At 37.1% G+C, this 13,497-nt stretch overlaps 1 pseudogene; it reads right to left on the reverse strand.

The window, feature by feature from the left end:
* Positions 1-871: 871 nt before the first annotated feature.
* On the reverse strand, positions 872-2,702 carry LOC102729305 (keratin, type II cytoskeletal 8 pseudogene; annotated as a pseudogene).
* Positions 2,703-13,497: the final 10,795 nt, after the last annotated feature.

Here is a 13,497-nt window from a genome sequence, read left to right on the forward strand (position 1 = left end):
TCCGTGGTTCTATCACTTGCCAGAAGCGGCCGACGGAGGCCCCTCCCCCGCCGTCTATCCTCCCGAATATCGCCTCGAATTCACTTCTCCGCACGTCCTACCTTCCAGAAAGTGGTCGCTTTTCTGATGAGAGAGTTGTTGCTATTCTTTTCTTCAATCTCCTGTTGAGTTTGTAGGTGTTCAGAATGGTTTGATCCCTATCCAGCTGAATTCCTGAGAGGAGACGAAATCCAGGTCTCCTACTCCTCCGCCATCTTGCTCCGCCCCCAAGGGTAGATGTTTTAAAATGTTCCCTTAATAAAGCACATATTTTAAACATTAATTTTTCTTCCTTAAATGATATTTTAGACCACTGAAGGCTATAAAAAATTGCTAGCAATATCAAATCATAAAATAGAAAAGATATTTTTTGCATTTGCTTGTTTCTTTCCCCTTATTCCTCTTACACAAAGCTACACATATATGATCCATCTAAACTCTATTACATAACAAAAAACACAAGTTTGAAGAGGAAGAAACATCTGTTGTTCTGCTATTCTGGTGACTGCGTTAAATAGATTTAATTAAGTAAACTATCTCTAGTCTTTAGACAGTCAATTTATTAAATAATTCTAAGTAACAACAAATTGTATAATATGAACTTTATATACACCACTATCCCCATCATGACATCCTTCATATATTTTTTACAGCTTTGGTATACTGTAGACCTGAGAAATAAAATGTTGGTCATTAACTTTTTTATGTCCAATTTAATAGAGATTATTATTAGAGTCATTAATTTATTCTTTTATTTATTAGTTCAGATTTTAATATCTTTTTTTTGGGGGGGGGATTGACAGAGCCAGCTGAGGCTTTATTTGGGAAAAGACACTTGAATTGGATTTTAGTTGGGGGCATGGACAAGAGGGGGTACCCAGGGCAGTAGACTCCCCCCAAGGATAGGCTGAGGACTAGGGCTGAGTCTTAGGTGGCTCTCCTGTTCCTAACGCTCCCGGCACAGCTCCTTTCCCTTCAAAGGCTCTATGGCAGCCACAAGAGTGGGGAAGCTAGGAGGGACCACCGTGGTTGTTCACTTGGACAGGACATCAGAAGTTTCAGACACCAGCTTCCCATCACGGGTCTCGATCTTCTTCACGACCACAGACTTGGAGGAACCCCCACCTCTGAAGGAACCAGCAGGGCTGAAACTGGACTGGAAGGAGCTCAGGCCATAGTTGAGGCCAGGGCTTGTGAGACCCCCATAGGCCGAGCTCAGGCCACCTGAGTAGCCACTGGTGGTCTTAGTATGGATACTCATGTTCTGCATCCCAGGCTCCAGCTGGCTCTCCTCAACCTCCAGCAACTTGTGGTAGGTGGCAATCTCAATGCCAGGGCCAGCTTGACGTTCATGAGCTCCTGGTACTCACGCAGCTGTCGGGCCATGTCCTGCTTGGCTTGCTGCAGGGCAGCCTCCAGCTCGGACATCTTGGCATTGGCATACTTAATGGCCAGCTCCCCACTCTGCTCAGCATCAGCAATCGCTGCTTCCAGGGCAGCCCTCTGGTTTTTGAGGGCCTCGATCTCAGCCTGGAGTCAGCTGATGTTCCGGTTCATCTCAGAAATCTCTGTGTTCCTGCGACGGAGGTCATCCCCGTGCTTCCCAGCCAGTGTCTGTAGCTCCTTATACTTGATTTGGTACATGGTCTTTGCCTCAGCCCGGCTGCGGTTGGCGATGTCCAGGTACTGGGCCTTGACCTCGGCTATGATACTGTCCAGGTCCAGGGAGCAGCTGTTGTCCATGGACGGCGCCACGGATGTGTCCGAGATCTGGGACTGCAGCTCATGGATCTCATCGTCATACAGCTGCCTTAAGAAGCTGATCTCATCGGTCAGCCCTTCCAGGCGGGACTCCAGCTCTACCTTGTTCATGTAAGCTTCCTCCACATCCTTCTTGATGAGGACAAATTCATTCTCCATGTCTGCACGCTCTTTGATCTCCTCATATTTATTCTTGAAGTCCTCCACCAGCCCCTGCATGTTGCCAAGCTCCACCTCCAGCTTCAGCTTCTCCTGGCCCAGGGTGTCCAGCTGCCACCAGAGGTTGCTGATGTAGCTCTCGAACATGTTGTCTATGTTGCTCTGAGTGGTTTTTTGCCACTGTAGGAGTCTCTACTTGGTCTCCAGAATTTTGTTCTGCTGCTCCAGGTGCCTCACCTTGTTGATGAAGGAGGCAAATTTGTTGTTGAGGGTCTTGACCTGCTCCTTCTCTTGGGTGCACACAGCTTGGATGTTGGGGTCCACCTCCAGCTTAAGGGGGCTCAGCAGGCTCTGGTTCACTGAGACAGCCGTGATGCCCCCCACACCCCTGGCCCCACTGCCGTAGCCCCCGACCACACTCATGCTGCTGCTCAGGCCACCCCAGAAGCTGCTGCTTCTGCTGCCCACCTGGGAGAAGGCGGAGGAGCTGATGCGGGAGCCAGGCCCGCTTGTGTAGGAGTGGCTGCTGAAGGCCCGGGCACCAGAGGTGGACATCTTGTAGGACTTCTGGGTCACCCTGATGGACATGGTGGAGGCCGGAGTGGAGGCGAGTAGGCTGAACCTGACAGAGGTTCCAGAAGGAGCCGAGAAGCTGCTTCTAGGTGGGAACCAGATTTTAATATCTTCTACAGTTAAAACTGAGTTCTAGGTGCTGACAATTGAATGATAAGTAAGAAGTTTAGCCTTGTCCTCACCATGCTCAAAACCAGAAGGAGAAGAAAGAGGAGGAAATCTGATTTTTCTTGTGTGCTAGCAGTTGAGATAAATGTGCTCAAAGTGTTCTTTGGCATCTAATGTAGTCTGGCTAATGCGTCAGAAAAGATTTACAAAGGTAGTGACACTTAAGACACATCTTTTTATTTTGTTTTGTTTTTTTCAGGTGTTACTTTAGTCTCAGGTATATAACTTAGTAATTTAACAAGTTTGTACATTATGCTGTGTTTACAAGTATAATTACCATTTGTCCCATTACATCGCTATTACAATATCATTGACTGTATTCCTTATGCTCTGTTCTTTATTCTTGTGACTTACTCAATCCACAACTGGGGGCCTGTAGCTCCCTCTCCCTGTCACCCATTTTCCCCCAAATCCCCACCTCTCTCCTCTGGCAACCATCAATTTGATCTCTGTATTTATAGTTCTGATTCTGCCTTTTTTTTTTTTTTTTGATTTCATTTTATGACTGGAATCATATGGTATTTGTCTTTCTCAGTCAGACTTATTTCACTTAACATAATACCCTCTAGGTCCATCCATGTTGTCTCAAATGTCATGATCATCCTTTTTATGGTTCCATTGTATATATATACCACATTTTCCTTCTGAATTCATGTATTAATGGCCACTTAGGTTACTTCATGTCTTGGCTCTTGCAAATAATGCTGCAATAAACATAGGAATGGATTTATCTTTTCCAGTTACTGTTTTCATTTTCCCTTGGTAAATACCCAATGGTGGAATTATTGGATTATATCATATTTCCATTTTTAATTTTTTTAGGAAATTACCTACTGTTTTCCATAATGGCTGCATCAGTTTGCATTCCCACCAACAGTGCACAAGGGTTCCCCTTTCTCCACATTCTCACCAACACTTGCTCTTTCTTGTGTTTTTGATTTTAGTCTTCTCTTGCCTGTGAGGTGATATCTCATTGTGGTTTTGATTTGCATTTTCCTAATGATGAGTGATGTTGAACATCTTTTCATGTGTCTGTTGGCCTTCTGTATGTATTCTTTGGAAAAATGTCTATTAGGTCCTCAGCTCATTTTTTATTCAGATTTTTTTGGGGGTATTGAGTTTTATGAGTTCTTTATATATTTTGGATATTAACCCTTTATCTGATATATCATTTGCAAGTATCTTCTTCCATTCAGTAGGTTGTCTTTTTGTTTGTTTGGGGTTTTTTAATGGTTTTCTTTGCTTTGCAAACACTTCTCATTTTGATGTAGTCCCAATAGTTTATTTTCACTTTTGTTTCCCTTGCCTTAGGAGAGGTATTTAGAGGGCTGACATCAGAGAAATTACTGCTTGACTTCTCTTTTAGGATTTTTATACTTTCAAGTTTCACATTTAGGTCTTTAACCAATTTTGAGTTTATTTTTGTGTATGATGTTAGAAAGTAGTCTGGTTTCATTCTTTTACATGTTTTTGTCCAGTTTTCCCAGCACCATTTATTGAAAAGACCATCTTTTTCCCATTGTATATTCTTGCCTCCTTTGTCATAGATTAACTGATCATATAAATGTCATAGATTAACTGACCATATTTCTGGGATCTCTATCCTGTTCCATTGATCTAGGCATCTATTTTTGTGCCAGTACCATATTGTTTTGATTACCATAGCATTGTAGTATATCTTGAAATCTGGAATTGTGTGACCTCCAGCCTTGTTCTTCTTTCTCAGGATTGTTTTGGCTATTCAGGGTCTTCTGTGGTTCCATACAAATTTTAATATTGTTTGTCCTAGTTTTGCAAAAAATGCTGTTGGTGTTTTGATAAGGATTACATTGAATCTGTAGATTGTTTTGGGTAATGTGGACATTTTGACAATATTAATTCTTCCAATTCATGAGCATGGGATATCTTTCCATTTGTTTGTGCCATCTTCAATTTCTTTTATCAGTGTTTTACAGATTTCAGAGTTCAAATCTTTCACCTCCATGCTTAAATTTATTCCTAGGTATCACATTCCTTTTGGTGCAATTGTAAATGATATCGCTTTTTAAAAATTTATTTTTCTGTAAATTTGTTGTTAGTGTATAGAAACACTACTGATGTCTGGGTATTAATTTTGTATCCTGGCCCTTTACTAAAATTATTACTTCTATTTATTAATTCCAGTAGTGTTTTGGTGGAATCCTTACGATTTGCTATGTATAGTATCATGTCACCTATGAAGAGTGATAGTTTAAATTCTTTATGAATATGGATATCTCATTTCTTTTTTTGTCTGATTGCTGTGGCTAGGACTTCTAGCACTAAAAGTGGTAAGAATGGACATCCTTGTCTTGTTCCTGACCTTAGAGGAAAAACTGTTTTTCACTATTGAGGATGACGTTAGCTGTGATTTTTTTCATATATGGTGTTTATTATGTTGAGGTATTTTCCCTCGATCCCCATTTTGTTGAGTTTTTATCATGAATATATGTTGAATCTTGTCAAATTCTTTTTCTGCATCTATTGAGATGATCATATGATTTTTGTCCTTCATTTTGTTTATGTGCTGTATGATGTTGATTGATTTACAAGTATTGAACCATCTTTGCATCCCACGAGTAAATTTTACCTGATCATGTGAATTATCATTTTAATGTACTCTTGTATGTGGTTTGCTAATATTTTGTTGAAGATTTTTGCATCTGTGTTCATCAGCAATATTGGCCTGTTGTTTTCTTTGTGCCATCTTTGTCTGGTTTTGGTGTCACAGTAATGCTGGCTTCATAGAATGTACTTGGAAGCTTTATTTCTTCTATTTTTTGGAATAGTTTGAGGATAATAAGTATTAACTATTCTTTAAATGTCTGGTAGAATTCACTTGAGACCATCTGGTCCTGGACTTTTAGTTTTTGGTAGTTTATTTGATTACTGATTCAATTTCATTATTTGTTATCAGCTTATTCAGATTTTTATTTCTTCCTGACTCATTTTTGGAAGATTGTATGTTTCTTGGAATTTATTCATTTCTTCTAGGTTGTCCGGTTGGTTGGCATATAATTTTTCATGGTATTTTCTTATAATCCTTTCCATTTCTGTGGTATCAATTGTTACTTCTCCTCTCTCATTTCTGATTTTATTTGTGTCTTTTTTTTCTTGATGAATCTAAGGATTTGTCATTTTTTTTTTAAAGATTTTATTTATTTATTTGACAGAGAGAGAGGGAACACAAGCAGGGGGAGTGGGAGAGGGAAAAGCAGGCTTCCCGCGGAGCGGGGAGCCCAATGCAGGGCTCGATCCCAGGACCCTGGGACCATGAACTGAGCCGAAGGAGGACACTTAACAACTGAGCCACACAGGCGCCCCTAAGGATTTGTCAATTTTTTTTATCTTTTCAAAGAACCAGCTTTTAGTTTCCTTAATTCCTTCCTTCCTCCCTCCCTTCCTTCCTTCCTTCCTCTTTTTTTAATTTTCTTTTTTGTCTGTATCTTATTTGTTTCTGCTGTGATCTTTATTATTTCCTTTCTTCTGCTCATCTTGGGCTTTGTCCTTTTTTTTTCTAGTTCCTTTAAGTGTAAAGTTGGATTGTTTATTTGAGGTTTTTCTTCTTTCTTGCGGGAGGTCTGTATTGCTATATACTTCCCTCTTGGAACTGCTTTTGTGTGTCTCAGAGATTTTAGACCATTATGTTTTCATTTTTGTCTCCATGTATTTTTTGATTTCTTCTTTGATTGTTTCTTTTTTGATTGCCCATTGGTTGTTTTGTATCATGTTGTTTAGCTTCCACTTTTTTTTCCAGTTGTTTTCTTTCTTTCTTTTTTCTTTCTTTCTTTCTTTCTTTCTTAATTTCTTTCTTTCTTCTTTCTTTCTTTCTTTCTTTTTTCTTGTGATTTATTTCTAGTTTCATCCTTTGTGGTTGGAAAGAATGCATGGTATGATTTCTATTTTCTTAAATTTATTGAAGCTTGTTTTATGGCCTAATATGTGATCTATTCTGGAGAATGTTCCATGTACACTCAAAAAGAATGTGTATTCTGTTGTTTTTGGATGAAATGTACTGTACATATTTGTTATGTCCATCTGGTCCAATGTGTCATTCAAAGACATTATTTCCCTATTGATTTTCTGTCTGGATGATCTACCCACTGATACAAGTGGAGTGTTAAAATCCCTAAGTATTATTGTATTACTATCAATTTCTCTCTTTATGTCCATTAATATTTGTTTTATGTATTTAGGTACTACACATTGGGTGTGAAGATACTGACAATTATTATGTCCTCTTGTTGGATTGATACCTTTATTATTATGTAATGCCTTTCATTGTCTCTTGTTGCAATTTGTTTTAATGTCTATTTTGTCTGGTATAAGTACTGCTATATCTTGAAACTACAATTCGGGGCACCTGGGTGGCTCAGATGATTAAGCATCTGCCTTCGGCTCAGGTCATGATCCCAGGGTCCTGGGATCGAGCCCCCTATTGGGCTCCCTGCTTGGTGGGGAGCTTGCTTCTCCCTCTCCCTCTACTGTTCTCCCTGCTTGTGCTCTCTTGCTCTCTCTGTCAAATAAATAAATAAAATCTTTAAAAAAAAAAAAAAAGAAACTACAGTTCATGAGCTGGCTGTACCCATTTGTTTTTTTTTTTCAGTCTATGGCTACAATAGCAGATTTGAGTAGTCATAAAAGTGACCATATGGCCCACAATGTGAAAAATATTTACTAAGTGTTCCTTTAAACACAGAGTATAATAAATATTTTAGACTTTGCAGACCAAGTGGTTGCTTATTACTTGCCATTGTAGTGAGAAAGAAACTATAGGCCATACCTAAAATAAAGGATGTGGCTGTGTTCTAATAACACTTTTCATGCAAATGCAGGCAGCAAATCGTCTATGAAACAGTAGTTTGTCAAATTTTTTCTGGAGAAAGTGACTGTGGCTATATTTATGAAAAACTCTTTTACCTATGTTATTTTTTTTTTAATTTTTAGTATCAAATTATAGTACTTAGGGAAATTAGTTGAAATATATAAATTGTTTAATCATATCTCAGTTCATACTTTGTCATTGTGCTACCCAAAATTTACTCACCTCAATTTTTCATTTAATTTCTGTAAGTTTAAACACTCAAAAAGTCAGCAAAAGTATTATATACGATGAGCACATGTTTATCCTTCAATGACATTTGCTCTTTTTTTCTCTCTTGCTCTCAAATGTTATAACATTATTTCTGTGTATATTAGGATGTGTAGTCTAAGAAGAAGTATGTTCTTCTGAATAACCATATAAAACTCGAGGGAATAGAAAAAAACCTACATTTCCATGAGCCCATCATCCAACTTCTCCCCAATGGTGACATCTTGTATAATGTAGTAGAATATCAAAACTAAGAAATTCACAATACTGATACAGTACCGTTGCAAGGAAATTGACAATTCTAGTACAATACTGTTAATGAGATTCCAGTCCTTATTCACTTTTAGCAGATTTTATATGCAAAAATGTCTGCACAGGTGTGTAGTTCTGTGCATTTTATGTCATGTATAAATTTATGTAAACACCACAAAAATCAAATCACAGAACTGTCCCATCACCACAGTGGAATTCCCTCATGTTACCCTTTTACAGTTGCTTCAACCCCTGTGTATGTACCCTGGCAAGCAATAGTATGTTCTTCATCTCTGTAGTTTTGTCACTTTTCAAAAATGTCATATGAATGGAATCATGCTATATGGAACCTTCTGAGATTGGCTTTTTTTCATTAACAATAATGCCCATTCCAGTTATTGCATGAATTATTTGCTCTATTCTATGACTAAGTATTGTCTTATTCTGTGAATGCTTCTTTGAATTTTTTATCCCTTTGCTTGTTGACAGATATTTGTATTGCATCCAGTTTGGGAAGATTATAGCAAAAGATGCTATAAACATTTATGTACTGGTGTTTGTGTGAACGTAAGTTTTCGTTTCTCCAGGATAAATACCAAAGGGCATGATTGCTGGTCATATAGTATGTGCATGTTTAGTTTTTGTTTTTTTTTTAAAAACCTCCCAAACTATTTTCCCAACTAATGTCACTTTCAGAGATGCCTGGGTGGCTCAGTCGGTTCAGCATCTGCCTTCAGCTTAGGTCATGATCCCAAGGTCCTGGGATCAAGTCCTTCATTGGGCTCCTTGCTCAGCGGGGAGCCTGCTTCTCCTCTGCCTGCCACTCCCCCTGCTTGTGCGCTTTCTCTCTTTCTCTTTCTCTCTCTCTCTCCCTCTCTCTCTCCTACCCCCATGGACAAATAAATAAATAAATCTTAAAAAAAATAGAAAAATTAAAAATTAAAAAAAATAATGTCACATTTAATTCCTACCAGCAATGTATAGGAGATTCAGTTTCTCCACATGCTTGCCAGCACTTACCATTATTTTTATTATTTTTTTAGGTTTTATTTTTAATTTTTAATTTAACTTTATTTTTTTACTTATCATTATTTTTAAAAAGTCATTTGAAAGTAGTGATATCTCATTGTGATTTTAATGTGGCTTCCTTTAATAGCAACAAACTCTTTTGCCATCTGTATATCTTCTTAAGTGAAGTGTCCATTCATATATGTTGTTCATTTTCTGATTGAGTAATTTTAATTGTTTTAACTATTGAATATTGAGAGTTCTTTATGAAGTCTAAGATTTGTTTTTTGTCAGATAAGTGGTTTGAGCACATTTTCTTCAGTCTTTTTATCCAATTAACAGTATCCTTTTCTCAGGCAAAAAAAAAAAAAATTGAATTTTGATAAGTGTAATTTTGAGAAAATATAATCAATTTCTCTTTTAATGATTGTGCTCTTGGTGTCATGTCTAAGAATTTTTCACCTTCCCTTAGGTGCTAAAATGTTTTTTCTATGTTATTTCTAAAAGTTTTAAAGAGTTTTTAATTTAAATTCATGATCCATGTTGTTACTTTTTCCATATGATTTTATTTTATTTATTTTTTATTTTATTTTATCTTATTTTATTTTATTTTTGCCTATGAATGTTCAATTGTTCCAGCACCACTTATTCAAAAGAGCATCCTTTCTCTATTGAATGGCACTTGTATCTATGACAACAATCAGTTTGGTATATTTGTGTAGGTCTATTTTGGGGGTTTTTTTCATGATCTATGTGTCTATCCATTCACTAATAACATACAGTGTTGAGTACTGTAGCTATGGTTAAGACTTAGTACCAGGTGGAATGATTCCTCCCAATTTATTCTTCTTTTTCAAAATTGCTTAGTTATTTAATTCCTTTGCTTGTCCATATCATTTAGAGAAAGCATGTCTATCTGGGGAGGAAAAAAAAAAAAAAGCTTGCCAGGATTTTGAAAACCATTATGTTGATCTATTGATCAATTTTGGGAGAATTAGTCATACTACCATATTCATCTTTCAATCTATGACCCTGTAATTCATTTATAAAAGTCATAATATTTCTTTCATCCGTGTTTCATAGTATACAAGTGTTGTACATATTTAGTTAGGTTTATACATAAGTATTTCATTTTTGGAGTTATTGTAAATGGCATTGTATTTTTATTTTCACTTTTCCCACATTCATTGCTAATTTAGATAAATAAGAATGATTTTGTGTTGATTTATATGTTGATCTGCAGCCTTGTTGAATTCACTTATTAGTTCTAACTTCTCTTTCATTTTCTGGAAGTCAAGGACAGTTTTGTTTCTTCCTTTCCAATCTATATAAAATTTATTTCCTTTTCTTGTCCTATCATGTTGACTTTACTTCGGGTACTACATCAAATAAGAATGGTAGAAGCAGGGCCCCTGGGTGGCTCAGTCGTTAAGCGTCTGCTTTTGGCTCAGGTCATGATCCCAGGGTCCTGGGATCGAGCCCCGCATTGGGCTCCCTGCTCCATGAGAAGCCTTCTTCTCCCTCTCCCACTCCCCCTGCTAGTGTTCCCTTTCTTGCTATGTCTCTCTGTCAAATAAATAAATAAAAATCTTAAAAAAAAAAAAAAAGAATGGTAGAAGCATGCATTCTTATTTTGTTCCTGACACTAAGCAGGGAAGCATGTGTTCTTTCTCCATCAAGCATGCTGTTTGCTATACGTTTCTGGAGATGTTCTTTATCAAGGTGAAGAAATCATTCTCTAATTCTAGTTTGCTCAGTTTTTATAATGAATCAGTGTTGAAATGATACTTTTTTTGCAACTACTGATATGCTCATGTGTATTCTTTTTTAGCATTGGTAAAAGGATTGTACTGATTGATTTTCAAATACTGGACAAGGCCTGAATACGTGGGATACAACCCAGGGGGTTGTGGTGTATAATTATTTTTTGAACTGATGAATTATATCGGTTAATACTTTGTTGAGATTTTTTTTTTTTGTCTAAGCTTTTGAGAGGTATTCATTTGAAATTTTCTTCTGTGTATGCTGCAGTCTTTGTCTAGCTATGGTAGCAGGGTATTATTGGCCTCATGAAATGAGTTGGAAGTTATTCTTTCCTCTTCTATTTTCTAGGAGAGACTTTGTAGAATTGACACTAATTTTTCTTTAACCTTTTGGTAGAACTAAAATTCTTTAATAGTTACAGAACAATTTGAGTTATCTATTTCATATTTAATGAAATTTAGTACATATAACAGGAATTGGTCCATGTCATCCTACCTGCCATGTATGTGGATAGAGCTGTCTATAGTTTTCTAGTATCTTTTTAAATGCCTGAATGATATGTTGTAATTTCACCCATTTCAGTCCTGATATTGATAAATTTTGTCTTTTCCCCTTTAATCTTTGTCTGTCTTGGTGAAAGTTTATCAATTGTTACTAAGCATTTCAAAGAGCCACTTTTTTGTTTGTTTTCATCTTAGCTCTTGTATTTTCAATTTAAATAATGATTTCTACTCTTATTATTTCATTTCTTCTGTTTGCTTTAGGTTTGTTCAGCTTTTCTTTTTCTAGTTCCTTAAGGTAGAAACTTAAATAATTGATATAAGATTGTCCTCCTTGTCTAGTGTAAACATTTAATGTCCAGATTTCCCTCTCTTCACTTCTTTAACTGCATTCCACAAATTTTGGTTTTTTGTTAATTTTTTTTCATAATTTTTAAATTATGTTGTTTTGCTTATTGTTGAGTTTAAGATTCCTTGTATATTCTCAATATAAATCTAGATGCAGAGATTAAATGACCCTACATATTACTATAACCACCTCCCACAATTACAAATGTCTAATCCTTATAATAAATCCCTAAATCTAAATCACTCACAGTAGTTCTTACATGATGATGAAACTGTTTCTGATATACCATGTATTCTTCAGACACCATTGAAGTTTGGCTAGTTTTCCAAATAATATTCCTTATAAGAAAACGTCTATTCCAGAATCATGTTTTTTTTAATTATCTTGAAAATTTATTCCTCTAGGTTGAAATAGTTCTGTGATGTTTCCACAATTTTTGTAACTCTATTACTGCTATATTGCTGTATAACAAATTGCCACTAATGTGGCAGCTTAAATACTCACTTATTCAGTATCACACAGTTTTGGTCTGATGTCCCGTATGGAGAGGCTAGGTTCTCTGCTCAAGATCAAATGAGCTGAATCCACAATGCTGTGTGGGCCATGGTCTCTCATGGAACTTGGGGTCTTCTCCCAACCTTTTCTTGTCAGAATTTAGTTTCTTGCACTTAGAAGGTGGAGGTCCCTGTTTTCATGCTGCCTGTTGACACAAGGTTGCTCTCAGCTCCTAGAATTCACCTCAGATCCTAGCCACATGACTCTCTATTTACATGGCAGCCGATTACGGGCCCTTACTGTAAAATCCCCTTATCTGTGCCATATTCTCTTTGCTAGAAACAAATCACAGGTTCTGTCTGCGTTCAAGAGGAGGGGATTATACTGGAGTGTCACTCACTGGGAGTCTCCTCAGGGTATGTCTGTCATAATAATCTTGAGACTTTATAAGATTACAAGACTGCTGTCCTTCTATTTATGTGTCTCTTGCATTTTACTATAAGAAGTAAGGAGAAACCTTACTCACAATTTGCTCAGAAATCTCCCAAGTTCAATATCCAGTTTCATCACTCGTAAGTTCTGCTTTCCACAAAACACTAGATCACAGTTCAGCCAAGCTCTTTGCCACTTTATAAAAGGATCACCCTTCCTCCATTGTGCAGTAACGTGTTCCAAATTTCTGTCTCAGACCTCACCAGAAAGCACCTTTAATGTTCATATGTTTACCAATATTCTATTTAAGATTACTTATTTAATCCAAAAAAAAAAAAAAAAAGATGGAGGCTTTCTCCCTAGTTCTCCTTTTTGCTTTGTGAGCTCTCACCAGCATTACCTTAATGTCCATATTTTCACCAGCAATACTTCAAGGCAGTCTAGACTTTTAGCCACACTTCAAAACTCCTCCAGCCCCCACCCATTACCACCCTTCCAAAGTGCCTTCCACATTTTTAAGTACATATTAAAGTCGTATCAGGAGAAACTACAAGCTAGGGATTGACCATATGAATTTGTGGGAACACAATTTAGCCTGAAGCAGTCATATTTAAAACCATTAAAATTTTTAAAAACTGAAAATTGAGAAGATCAATTGGTCTCAACCCTGATGTTTGTAAGTAAATGATAGGTTTTTTTTTTTTAAGATTTTATATATTTACTAGAGAAAGAATGAGATAGATCACAGAGGGAGAGGAAGAGGGAGAAGCAGACTCCCCACTGAGCAGGAAGCCCAATGAGGGGCTCGATCCCAGGACCCCAAGATCATGACTTGAGCCGAAGGCAGACACTTAACTGACTGAGCCACCCAGGTGCCCCAATGGCAG

Source organism: Leptonychotes weddellii, chromosome 12, assembly GCF_054177405.1.
Source record: "Leptonychotes weddellii isolate Sample4059 chromosome 12, ASM5417740v2, whole genome shotgun sequence".
Lineage (NCBI taxonomy): Eukaryota > Metazoa > Chordata > Mammalia > Carnivora > Phocidae > Leptonychotes > Leptonychotes weddellii.